This window comes from Protopterus annectens, chromosome 2.part0 (assembly GCF_019279795.1).
Source record: "Protopterus annectens isolate FY-2018-M chromosome 2.part0, PAN1.0, whole genome shotgun sequence".
Taxonomy (NCBI): domain Eukaryota; kingdom Metazoa; phylum Chordata; order Ceratodontiformes; family Protopteridae; genus Protopterus; species Protopterus annectens.
Genome location: NC_056728.1, coordinates 711082298 through 711096649, shown reverse-complemented (window position 1 = coordinate 711096649; position 14352 = coordinate 711082298).

The window sequence follows — 14352 nt, the reverse complement described above, 5'->3', positions numbered from 1 at the left end:
CAATTATGGGCCTGATGAGGGATGAGTAAAGAGGCACGATGACCTCCCCTGATCTAGATGTGAATCCCTCCATGATTAGGTGGGCTATATAAAATGTTTTTCTAACCACTTTGGCCACGTGGTTGTCAAATGAGAGATTGCTATCAACTTGGGTCCCCAAGTCCCTAATTACTTTTTCCGTACTTAATGGATTACCACTTATGTGGTAATTTGTGGGCACTTTGTTTTTGCCAAAGGGGATGACTATACACTTTTTGGCGTTTAGCTTGAGGCCATGGCTCTGGCACCAGTTGTCTGTTTCTATGAGGCCCTTTTGGAGGATGCTTGTGTCGGCTGGAGAGTCGATTATAGCGCCCAGTTTGCAGTCATCTGTGAACTTGATCAGCCACAGTCCTTCCGTGTTGGCCTGTACCTCTGAGAAATATATACCGAACAAGAGAGGTCCCAGGACTGAGCCATGTGGGATGCCACTTGTAACTGGTTTGGAGTCTGACATGGCTCCAGCAATTCTAACCATGTGGGTTCTGCCCTTGAGCCAGTTTGCAACCCATCTAGTGACATAGGGGTTTATATTTAAGCTGGTGAGCTTATCTATAATGCCTGAGTGGGGTATTGTATCGAATGCTTTTGCGAGGTCCAGGTAGGCTGTGTGGACCACCTTCCCCTCGTCAATGGCCTTGGTGACTGTTTCAAAGAAATCGACCAGGTTAAAGAGGCAGGATCTGCCCTTAACAAAGCCGAACTGGGTAGGATCCAGTGTCTGTAGGTCCCCAATATCTTTATTTATAAGATCCATGATGATCCTTTCCATAGCTTTGCAGACCAAGCTAGTCAGGCTTATGGGGCGATAGTTTCCAGGATCCGTTGAGGCACCACCTTTGTGGAGAGGGACCACCATTGCTGTACGCCACTCTTTGGGTACATATCCTGTAGTAAGGCTGAGATTGAACAGTAGTTTTATGTCTGGGTTTAGCTCTTCTTGAAGTTCATGTTGGACGCAGCCTGGGACACCATCTGGTCCCATTGATGCTGTGTTTTTTGCTTTGGAGAGGGCAGCTCTTACCTGAGCATCTGAGATGTCAGGGGGGCAGCACTCTGCTGGGATAGATATTTGCCCTTTTGGTGGGGAGGGGAGAAGTTTGCGCTGAACCTGTCAGCTAGGATGTTGGCAATGTCTGTGGGTTCGGTGTATTTTTTGTAATTTTGGACTAATTCTGAGCATATCTGGGAATTCCCACCCAGGTTCCTAATATAACTAAAGAAAGCCTTGTGATTATCCTTAGTGTCCTGTGCAGTTTTTCTCTCGAAGCTGGCCTTAGACGATTTTATGAGTGGCCGTAGTATTTTGCTAATACTGATCAGAGATGCCTTCCCTTTTTGGGATTTTGCTCTATCATGTAGTAGCTTCCTCCTTCTATTGTATAGTTTGTTTATGGCTGGGGTCCACCAGACAGGACGTCTGCCTTTGGAGGATTGGGTCTTGGTTTTATTTGGGATTGCATGATCCATGCATTCCTGAAGGTGTTCATAGAATGCGTTTATAAAGGATTCTGCAGTCTGGGCCGTATTTTCCACAGGACCAGGGGATTTGAAGGATTCCACCTCAGTTTTGAGGAGTGTGAAATTTGCTTTAGAGAAGTTTTTCACTACGGATTTCTGGGCAGAGGGTGGGGTCGGGATGTGAATATCCAGTGAGATTAGTTTATGGTCTGATCTTACCAGTGAGGGATACACTTCTGGTCTGGAGCATAGAGTCCCCATGTTGGTGATGATCAGGTCCAGTATGTTTTCCCCTCTTGTGGGAGTGGTAACAAGTTGTTCCATAGCATTTGAGTTTATAAATTCTAGGAACCTTTGGGCTAGGGTGTTGGAGCTAGAGTAATGCTCCCAGTCTATGTTTGGGTAGTTGAAGTCGCCCAATATAATGGTGTTAGGAGAGACCTTCATATTTTCCAGTGTTCTCAGGAAGGCCGAGTGGAGTTCCTGGGTTTGGGAGGGTGGTCTGTAGCAGGCTATAAACTGGAAGGCAGTTTTACCCACTGTTAGTTGTACATGGATAGTCTCTGATGCTTCGTGCTGTGCCGCCAACCTGGAGGTGTGGGTATCTTTGACGAATATTGATAATCCCCCTCCTTTTGTGGTTCGATCCAAGTTTTGGGGCCGAAAAGCATGGTATGTGGTATAACCTCGTAGTGCTGGGGTGCTCTCGGGAGCCATGAGCCAGGTTTCTGTTACTGCACAGATGTCGATGTTCTCCATGCTAAGGAGAGTTTCGAGTGCATGCATCTTGAGGTTTAGACTTCTGGCATTGAGTAGCACTACTCTTAGTTTCTTATCCCTTGTGATACCTATGGAGGTGGGTTTGTCTTTTGAGCCTTGCCTAAAAAAAGAACTATGGGGGTAGCAAGAGCCTTTGCCAATATCCGAAAGCCCAGGGATGATAGGTGCAAGCTGCCCCTAGAGAAGCATCGTGGCTTGTCGAGCATGTCATCCCAGGCTGACAGGCATTGGATCCCCTTTGAATGACACCAATACTTAAGCCAATTGTTGAAATTGATCATCTTGTCTTCATATTGTGGCATCATTCATGGTGAGGGTAAGATGCTACTCAAGGTCAGGGTCATACTGGCCTGGGCTACATGCTCAGAGAGCTCCTCTATGTCTCTTTTCATGTAGTCCAGGGAGGTGCTCAGGTCATTCACACCAGCATGGACAATGACTGAGTCATATTTGTACTTGCCTTGGAGTGACCTGAATGCTTTTGTTATGTGGCGGATCCTAGCGCCCGACAGGCAGCTCATCGTGACCTTCTCCTTGTTCAGCCTGGTGAGCGGGACATCAATGTGCCTGACGATAGAGTCACCTATTACAAGTGTATCAGGTGTGTTGTTTAGCCTTAAGGGCTGTGACTGTTCGGCACACTGGCTTTGTGAGCTATGTGTTGCATGTGTTTTATTTTGGGGTAGCGGTTGCTTGGGTGTCTGCTTTGGAGGTCTCTGCTGCTTAGGCAGATTTTTATTTAAAGCCTCCGAGTATGTTTTTGTGTGTTTATGTGTTTGGTTTGCTGTCGTGGTAGGTCTATGTGAGACTGGAATTGTAGTGAGTGTGGTTTCCTTTTCCTCCTGACTGGTTACGCCAGTACTGAGTTGAGAGAGCTTAGCCTCCAGTTTGGCAATATGGTTGCATCTCTCACATGTGTTGGAATTTGTTGGGAGGAGGAGAGGGTTGTCTGTGTACATGAGGCAGTTGTAACATTGCATCAAGATTCCCAGATTCATCAGCTGGATCGGAGAGGAGATTGACAACTGACCTTTGGACATGCTAGAATAGTATTGGGAATTCCTTTATAATTGAAAAAAAAGGGCCAATGGGGAACAAGGTACTCAAGGGGAGTTTGTGAGGGTGTAGTGTTTTTAATTTTTTAGTGCTGACTTATATAATTGCTTTAGTGAGCAAGTGCCAGGTAACTTAAATGCAATGTGCTACAGGTAACTTAAATACAAAAACGACAAACAGTAACTTTCATTCAAGTGAAACAAGGAAATAAGTACAGTAAGCAATGCAGATATCACTAGGGATCCACAGAAGCGCTGAAAAGCCGCGTTTTAAGTGGAATTAGCATTTCAGGGAAATAACAAGCAACAAGCATACAAACAAGGCTAGATTCAGCAGGCCTGGATCTAGTCTATGCTACAGGAAACAAGGTGTACCAATTTCAGTAAGAAACAGTTCAAATATGCAGGCACTATAAGCCTTTAACCAGAAATTCCCAGCTCAGAAGGGCAGGATCCAGCCTCTCCTCCCACAAGAGTGCAGACCACGAACCTTCTTAATGTAAAATAACTGGCCTGAAGCCCAAGTGCTTAAACCAGAACTAATACACTTTTAGAATAGCAGACACTGAGCCCTCAGTCAGCAGTTCCCAACTTAGAAGGATATAAGCTACCTGTCCTGCCACCACAGTGCAGGCCACAAACCTTCCTAATGTAAAACAACTGGTCTGAAGCCCAAGTGCTTAATCCAAAAGACTTAGAATGATAGCTACACTTTAATCAAGTTACTACCAAGCAGTAATAAATACAACTGAATACTTTAAAGAATGCCTGGATTAGTGCTCAAGTTATACAAACAAAGCAAGATTCAGCAGGTCTGGATCTAGTCTATGCTACAGCAAACAAGGTGTACCAGTTTCAGTAAGAAGCAGTTCAAATATGCAGGCACTATAAGCCTTTAACCAGAAATTCCCAGCTCAGAAGGGCCGAGTCCAGCCTCTCCTCCCACAAGAGTGCAGACCACAAACCTTCTTAGTGTAAAATAACTGGCCTGAAGCCCAAGTGCTTAAACCAGAATTAATACACTTTTAGAATAACAGACACTGAGCCCTCAATCAGCAGTTCCCAACTTAGAAGTATGTAAGCTACATATCCTGCCACTACAGTGCAGACCACAAACCTTCTTAATGTAAAACATCTGGTTTTAAGCCCAAGTGCTTAAACTAAAAGGCTTAGAATGAGTTACACCAAGCAGTAATAAATACAACTGAGTACTTTTAAGATGACGCAAAAGCAAAATAAAGTAGGAAGAAACACAAATACAGTAAAAGCAGATACATTTTTTTTTTTTTTTTTTTTTTTTGAGTGAGCAAATGAGATGGGCCCAGGAGGAGTATCCAAGTGCAAATTTACAAGAGGGGTGGGCAGTTTCAAAGCCACCAAGATTAACACCAAGACAAAAACAGGGAGGGTGGATGGGGACCTACTGAAAAAATAGTCACAACTTCCAGCTAGATATTGCTCAATGCAACACAAACAAATTACTTTAAATTGTGTATTATTTGATAAAAGTGCAGATAAAAATCTCCTTAACTCCACTCATGCAGGTCTCAGTTGGCCAAAGCTCACAGTTTAAACAGAAAACAATTCACTGTACCACTTGTATAAGACAGAAACCGAATAACAATGAGGTAAACTACCCCCACTTATCACTGGCTATGCAAGTTTTTTAACAAGCCTTAACTAAAAATACCACTTGTATAAGAAAAAACAGTCACAACTTCCAGCTAGATATTGCTCAATGCAACATAAACAAATTACTTTAAATTGTGTATTATTTGGTAAAAGTGCAGATAAAAATCTACTTAACTCCACTCATGCAGGTCTCAGTTGGCCAAAGCTCACAGTTTAAAGTTGAGGTGCCCTACATTTGTTTCTGGTGTGTGCGTGTATGTATGCACACAGGTCTGGCATGTGGCTGGCCTACAAATGGGTATTATTGACAGCTGCAGACTGTACAGGGCAGGTTTCACTGTTCATGGTGCCCGGGCACGGCCACATGACCTGCAACTGCCAGGGGTTGCATGGGCACTACCAGCCAGAGGTCCAGATTGGGTACTGTCTGATGACACATGTCCACTGGAACTGTGTCCCTGTTGGGACTGTCCAGGACCACATGCATGTGGCCTGCTGTGTCCTGGTAAGGACAGCAAAGCAACAGCTGCACTGCTGCTGCTACCGCCACTATGGGAGTGGGCATGTGAAGTAGCATGTTCACGTAGACCAACAGGTGATGTAGCTGGCCTATGTCCACGTGTCCGATGCCTCACTCCCACCAGATGTTCCAGCACAGACATTCCATGCTCGAGGATTGATATGCCACGGTGAAGGACTCCCACCATGTCACCCAATCATCTATCCAAAACATCTGCAATATGATGGTGAGCATTTGCAGTTGCCTGGATGTTGTCAGTTAAAGAACGGACAGCAGCCCTCTGAAGCCTTAGACCTTCTCTGTTGTGCAATTCAGCACATGCCTGTGCCTCCATTACAGCCTGAAACATGCATCTGGTGACATCAGCTGATGTGCTATGTCTTGCAGGGGCATGTTGGCCAGAGGTCCTCCTACGAGCATCACTGGACACATGCCTGTATGGGACATCACCAGTCAGTTGGCTGGGATCATGGTGTGCAGGCACACCTTCCATAGTCTCCACACTTTCCTGTTCCATGCTACCACCCGCAAACTGTCCTTCTTCTATGGCCACTGGTGATGGGGTATGTGTAGGTATGAGATCTGTGTGTGGGGATGAGGGGCATGCCAGTGGAATGGCAACCAATGGCACAGTTTCAGCCCCTGACAACCCTGCCTGTGCTTCAATCATACTTTTGTCATCACTGCTAGAGTCTGTGGGGACACTAACATCAGGTGGACCACAGGAGGGCAACGCACCTACATCAACACCTGTGAGGGGCAGACAAGAACTGTACATTACAAGTTATACAGCACAGTACACACACACACACACACACACACACACACACACACACACACACACACACACACACACACACACACACACACACACAGACACAGACACAGATAGAGACACATACTATGACACCCAATGGCATGAACATGCATGTGATATGGCAGAAGGCATTCAGCTTAGATATTTATAGTGGTAGTTATCATACATCCCTGAGTAACACACAACAGCATGTATGTGTTATAGCAGAAGGCATGCACCTTACACAATTATAGTAGTAGTTAGCACCCATCCCTGTGTTTCACCATTTGTGTTAGTAGGTTATGCCCCAAACCTGCAACACAATGCATGCACTATGCACCACTGCACCGCACTGCCGTGTTTTGTGCAACATACCCCATATGTTAACAGACCATCGCTGACCTTTGTATATCTGCCACAGATGCTTTGTCTTGGCCACTGCTCCTATGTGTGAGGAGGACATGAGCAGCAGGGTATGTTGAGTAAATACTATGTCTGCCTGAGCCCTAGCTTGCAAACCTCCCCCAAAGCAGTGCATGTCTGTTCAACATTATTCTGCTTACCCCTGAACCAAGTCTACAGACAATGTGCATGTGGCTGTACACACATGTTTGACATGGCTGTCCCTACTTTGCAATGGTGCCACAAACCAGCACTGGTTAACAGTATACCAGCCAGATGTGTGGCATATGTCCTTGCAATCACATGTAGTATGACATGTCTTCTGCTGATTTGCTGAATGGCATGTGTACATGTTTAACACAATGGTATCCTTTCAAATATACAGTGAGGTAATGGTGTCCCAATGTAGGGACGTGTTATACTAACTTGGACCTTCAGCTGACGCAGTGTTGTCAGTCCACCCTACAGATATACAGTGGCATACTGCACATTGAGCTGATGTGCATAGCCATTGCAGGGCATCATGTGGCTTCACTATTGCTATACAGTGTGAGTTACAGACACAGTTCATAGCCATGACTGTGTTCAGATACAATACATATCTAATGTGGAATGTGACCCATGTCACTGAGGTGTATACACACTAAACCCTACTGTGGGATGTGTGGCGCAGGACACTGAAGGGTATACAGATGACACCCCTCACATCTGCAACCATATTGCTGATGCCTGCCAACTATGCCCAGACATGGCTAACTTAGCAGTACTCCATTTCCCACATGCCATCTGTGTACCTCACACACATGAGTAGCAAGCATGACAGTGATGTCTGACACCAGCAAGGTGAATGTACTGTATCTGTGGCCTGATGTGGTTGTATGTGTATGTTGTGCAACACATGTATGTATTTGGATACTGAATAGGTGAATGCTTTCATGTCATGACACACTCATGATGTTCAAGACATGTTATGTGGTGGTTTGATGTCATGCCTACACAAGCTGTGCACAGGCCTGCATGATGTTTAGTGTTTTACATCTGCAATATCACCATTACACAAAGGCCATAGTTGTATTGTTTCGGGTCAATGTACAACAGGGTGTATATACATGTACATCACTTCTACAGTGTGTGTTGCTTCATGTCTCTGGCCATTCTCCATAGCCATGTGTAAACATGTTTTGTCCAATGGTTGCGATGGGCATCTATTTCACATGTCAGTGTTGTCCCATATGACATACACCCATAGATGTCATATGCTCCACTGAGGACAGGGTTATGCAGACAAAGGGTGATATGTTTGGGATGTGAGTTATCATGTTTTGCAGGATAGTTGAACAGTGTTGCAGTCAGCCCACTAAATGCATTGGCCATGTCAGATAGCACATGACATTGAGTGACATTCTTAGCAAGGGTATAATCCACAAGGGTGAATCCTGTGGGCTGGTCATACTCCAGCTCCAAAACATTTAGAGTGTATGCACACATATGCTCTCTGTATGGTACTGTTTGTATTCCTCACATGTGTAATGCTGATTTGTAGTACATGTCCCTACAGTGAGCCACACCTCCACCATTGTATTCACAGCAGTCCACACATGTGCCAGTTATAGTTTGTAAGGTTTAGTGTAGGTCTTTTATATAGTCTTCAATTATTCCACATGGGTAACCACTGTGATGCATTGCAAGTCTGACCTCTATATATTAACAGGGCCACCATACATTATGTGTACATGTGTTAAATGGCCACATGGCAGATAGCATGCAATTAATATGATCTGTGCATTATCGAGCCTGATAAATAATAACAATCTCACCTGCAACAGGCTGCTGTCACTGTGAAATGCCAGAGGTACCTAAATAGAAGTGCCACAGTAGTAAGATCATTATCCACACTTGTGTGATAGCTACAGGGTGCAATGTGCATGTTAGCACATAAGCCAGTACCATAGACTATACTATGGAGTATGCACATCTGTGCATACATAGAGTAGCGAACTATGGTATGTGGCATGTGTGCATACATGCCTTGCATATGATGCTACATTACATATTGTACAGTAGCACATGTAACTATATGAAATATAGTTGTGTTATATGTGCAGTAGTGCCTTACCAGGCAACTCCAGGCTCAGTGGTTAAGAGACACCCACATCCACAATACCAGCTAAAGCTTGTGGATGGAGTTCTGCAGGTGTCCCCAAGTTGGCCAGTAGCTCCTCAGTACGTGTGAGTGGGGGCCAGGTGAGTGGCCCCCAACCTGTTGCACCTTGTTCCCTGGCAATTGCATTTGCATGCTGTTTCGCCATCTAATGATGTAGGTGCAGTGTTGGTGCACTTGCTGATAGGTGCGATTGTGGCCGCCAACATCATTTACCCTCCTGCGCAGTTCCTCCCACTGGGCATCTCACTGCTGTGCATCCTGTGGTACATGGCTGAAGAGTGTCACATGGTTGTCGAGGAGGTATGGAATGAGGACCTCATCCTCCAAGCAGGTGTATAGTGCCAGCTTGGCAGGCGGCATACCTGGAAGACATAATCATGGAGACAGGTCACAGTAAATCACAGAGAAGTACAGAAGTACAGCTGAACATACATGTGTATCACATTTTTTAAGATTACAAAAATGTCTTTTCAAATCTACAAGACACTAACACCACTGACATGTTTAACTCACACACATTTGACACATACTGGTGACTTGATGTTATCACCATATATGTGTGCGTCAAGTGATGACATTGCTCATACTCCATGTGGATGTTGTCTTGATTTGGGCATGTCTGTTTGTCTGTACTGGTGTCTTTACCTATCAGCACATGCCTGGATGTGTTCACATTAATGCAATAGACCTTAATGCTGTGTATATGTCGCATATATAGTCATACACAGCCTTAAGGGACATGACCTGTGACCCTGCAGACTTGCTCATGGAAAGTTTTACATGTATGTGTTTTGCCATATACATCTACATGGCACTGTACAGCAGTTTAGCATCCTGCCATGTATTACCTGTGTTGCACATGTGAAACACATGGGACAATGGCTAGCTTGATGGTATTTGCAGGGTTGGATATCAACTATAGCATGTATGGTCATAGTGAACTAGTAGGGTATATGCCCTGGGACATTTATGAACCTAGGCTGAAATGTTACCTAGCTGTAGCCAACAGACAGTTAAGTTACAGTGGCCAGTTCAAGCAGTGCCACAGAACTGATCCACAGGGTTACTGATATATTTGACATGTGGTCATCACACCATGTCTCAAAGAGGGGCAATGTGCAGCTTTGCTGGACAGGGATGCATAGTATGGCAGGAGTATGTAAAGTGTATGGGACCGGGATCTGTCAGGCATGTTGTGATCCTTGTACTAGGAAGGTGGATGCCCATGATGTATGTGTTTATTTGGAATCAGAATGTGTAAGTGTAGCATGTCCAACATCTCTGTGTTGGACATGGCATTATTCAGGGTAGGCATCATGCTACATAGTGGAGCTAGGGATTGGGAAGGCCAGTGTAGGCCATCTGAACATGGCCAATAACCCTTAAAGAAAATATGTGATCTATTATGGGTCACTTGACTGTTGAATATGGCTGGACAATGATCTCTATATTCATGGATGGCACCCTGTCATGATTAGGGGTGCCACTTATGACTACCTGATTGGTGTGGTGAAGTAACTATCAAAGGAAAGACTACTGTCCAGCTGCATTCCATACACACACAGTTTCCATTATGCTGACCGCTGCCTAGGTGGTAGTTCATGGGTACAGGGTTTATAACATAGGGGATGACAATGCAATACTTAGCTGTCAGATTGTGGCCATATGTCACACACCACACATCTGACACACAAAGGCACTTCTGTATGTTGAACACAGCACACATTGAGTCAACTATTGCTCCTAGTTCATAGTCATTTGCAAACTTCAATAGGCTGATGCCTTCTGTGTTAGTCTATGTGGTATAGATAACAAAGAGGGGGAGTACCAGGAATGAACCCTGTATTACTGTAGCTGGCATGGTTTGATGTGCATGTATTATTATAGTGTTGGTTCTGCCAGCTGTCCAGTTGCCAACCACTCCTGTGGCATAGGAATATACACCTAGTTTATTGAGTGTAGCTGGAACACAGTGTGGGTGATGGTGTCCTAAGACCTGGCAAGATCATGATATGCTGTGTGAATCAACCTTACTGTCATCTACATCTGTACTGACTACATCAAATAAGTTGATCAAGGTTCATGGCCTTACAGACCAGACTCAGCAGGGTAGTAGTGCACTATTTCCCATTATCAGTGGTGTCTCCCCCTTTGCGGGGTGTGATAACTGTTGCTGTGCAACATTCAGTGTGTACACAGCCTGACATGAAGCAATGATTGAACATGATGTGTATGTGGAGAGCAAATTGTTCTGACATTTGTGTAGGATACACCCTGGGATGTTGACAGGTCCCATGCAAGCTATATGTATGGCTTTAGAAACGGCAGCTTGTACCTGCATAGTTGTTATTACAGGGGCTCTGTAGTGTACATGGATATATAAATATGTGTACCTGTTGGGGGGGGTGAGTGTGGGTTTAGGTAATCCAAGACCCTATCTGGATGAACAGGTGCTATTTCTGTAGGTGCAGTACCTCTCATGCCATAGTGCTGTGAAGCACGGCAGGTCTTGTTGTTGCCTTTATGATTCATGACACAACTATAGAATGCTCTGTGGTTGGCCACATATGTGGCTGATTAGTTTCACAGAAGCTTTGTGTGGCTTTATATGGTGTATCTACATCTTACTGAGGCTGACCAGGGATCATCTCCACTCATGTGTGTTCACTCTTGCAACAGTTACTACCTTATGTGGTACAGTTTAAGGCAGGGTACCACCAGTTTGCCTTTCTGTTTGTGTTTGGTTGAATCTTGATTCTGTTTCAATGGCACAATCACTGCACTTATGTGACTGCTTAAAATGCATTTGTGTAGGATTCAGCATTTGCACATGCATTGTCCATCTGTATGGGTGCCATGACAGTCACCACTTCACTCTTAGAAGCATAACATTGACTTTGGAGACTGACTGACTATGGGTAGCATACTGTTAGCCCTGTTTGTGTGACTATGGTGATTCAGGTCATTGGGGTTGATGAAATCCAACATGCATTGAGCACAGGTGTTGGTACATGAGTCTTCCCAGTTCATAATGGGATAGTTGAGAGTAGCCATTATTATGGTTTTCTGTCTCACACCTAATATTCCCCATTACAGCACAATATGACAGTTGGGAATTCTGAGGCATGGTGGGTGATCTGTCGCAAGGTGCAATTTGGATTCCACTTTGGCACATAGGTAGTTGCTCAGCATACTGCATCTGAAGTTATGCAAGTGCAATTAGCGTGGGGGTGTACATATCCTTCAGGAATATGGACACACCTGTGGCCCGTGTGTTCCAATAAAGGATAATAGCCAAGAGGTGAGGTATGTGTTATAACACGGTCATGCAGGGGTGCTCTCCGGAGCATTGAGCCATATCTCAGTCACTGCACAGATATGTTCTCCAGGATTGACATACGTGAGTCCATATTAAGTTTCTGAAATGTATCATTGAGTAGCGAGACCCGCAGTTTATTGCTTGGCTGTCCTTGTTACAGCAGTGGACTTTCACTGGAACTTTTCATGATGAAGGCACTATAGGGGAAGCATGAGCCCTAGCCAGTATCCAGATTCCCAGGGGTGACAGGTCCAGGCCCTGTCTGGCAAAGCATCATGGTCTGTCAACCATGTTATCCCAGGCAGAGAGATACTGGATACCCTTTGAATTACACCAGTACATTAGACAATTGTGGAATACAATCCTTTTGTCCCTGTACTGCAGTATCATTCTGGCCAATGGCAGAATGCTGCCCAGGCCTTGGGACATACCTGCATGGGCTACAAGACCTGACTGTTCCTACGTGTGTGTTTCCATGCAGTTCAGGCTACTGCATCACAGGTCCTACACAACAACAACATGGACTATGCCAGAGCCATGTGTATATTTCAAAAGGTGGTCTGAGTGTGTGGGTATGTGGCTAATCATGGCAGACAGGCAGCTGACAGCATGTTTGCCCTCGTATAGCTTGGTGTGTAACATAGTGCTAGAGTTTGCATTCACAAATGAGTACTGTTGGGCATGTTTCTGGCCACGTGTTCTGAGGTGTGGCACACTTATGCAAGCTATGTCATACAGGTTTTGTATTTTGTTGTCTCTCTGTTCCAGCTTGGGAGGTCTCTTGCTTGGCCAGATACTTAGAAGCCTCTGTGAATGTGTGTGAATTCTGGTGGTATGTGTAGGTGTCCTTACTGTGTTCTGGTAAGGGTATGTGTTGGTTGTGGTGATGAGATGCATGTGTTAACCTACACCTCATGACTGTCCAGTCCAGTCATGGCTGTAGACTGGACTGCCTTCCAGCTTACGCTTGTAGCTGCATCCCAGACAATGTGTGGGGTGTGGTGTTAGGTGGGTTTGGCAGTGTACATGGCATAGAGATTACATTCCCCCTGGATGGCCACATACACAAAGCTGACATTAGTAAACACTAGTAACTGACTAGTGGACATGCCTGTATGAGCATTCAGTACTACAAGTACCAAGTACTGTATTTAGATTACGTATTGCTTATGAAGATGTTTTAGACAGTGATGCTCACAAGTAAATATTTGTGTTATGGACGTGACAACACTGGCTATTACAGAAACATAGTAGCTACCTTTAGCAGCAATCCTCCTCTGAGGAGCACATCACATCCTGATAGTTGATTACAGATGATGCAAGTGTCAACAGGTCTGTATCCTTTTCTGGGTATATACTCACATATCCACCAGAACCATGAGCTCTGTTGGGCACGGACACCCACTTCCCAAATAGAGTCAAGTATCAATAGACTCTGCTGCCACTATCAACATGATCAGGATATAATCAGATAGTGTAAGCCATCACCTATGAAGCAGCTATTGCACATGGGCAGCGGTCTCCTATATCTTACACTCCTATTGCAGATGTTACATTGGAGTTACAGATGATATGCAACCTGTTTCATTACCAGTACTGTGCACAACCTTACATACAGTATTTGCAAGCAGCTGTTAGGTCGGCAATAAGAGGTTAGGCTACACAAACCTGAAAGTTCAACCAGTGTGTCTCTACTCTCAATATCTACTCTATGTAGGTCTGCACATAGCCATTTGGGCCAGCCCTGTAACAAGGGTCACTACACATTTGCATAACATGTACACATGCACAGCTGTAACTGCTTGCAAACGATACTAGTGAGGTGGATATTACATGTCTTATGTGCATGGACAGTTACCTAGCTCTTCCATTTTTTTTTGCTATCATGCTGCTAAACTGTTAAATGAATACAAGTCATATGTATCGTGTTACTGAGTATTGTAATCGCCAATAGACATAACTAATGTTTGCATAACATAACAGAAATGCTATGTAAAATGGAATACAGATCTGCCTAAAATACTGTGCATTATACAGTTATTGGCACAATATCCCACAATGCAAATCATATTTGCACAGTAGCCCACCTTTGACATTTTCATCTCGCTAATACACCCATACATATGTCTACTGTTACAGTATATCACCATATACTATGCCCTGTTATAGCATATACTTGTTGGA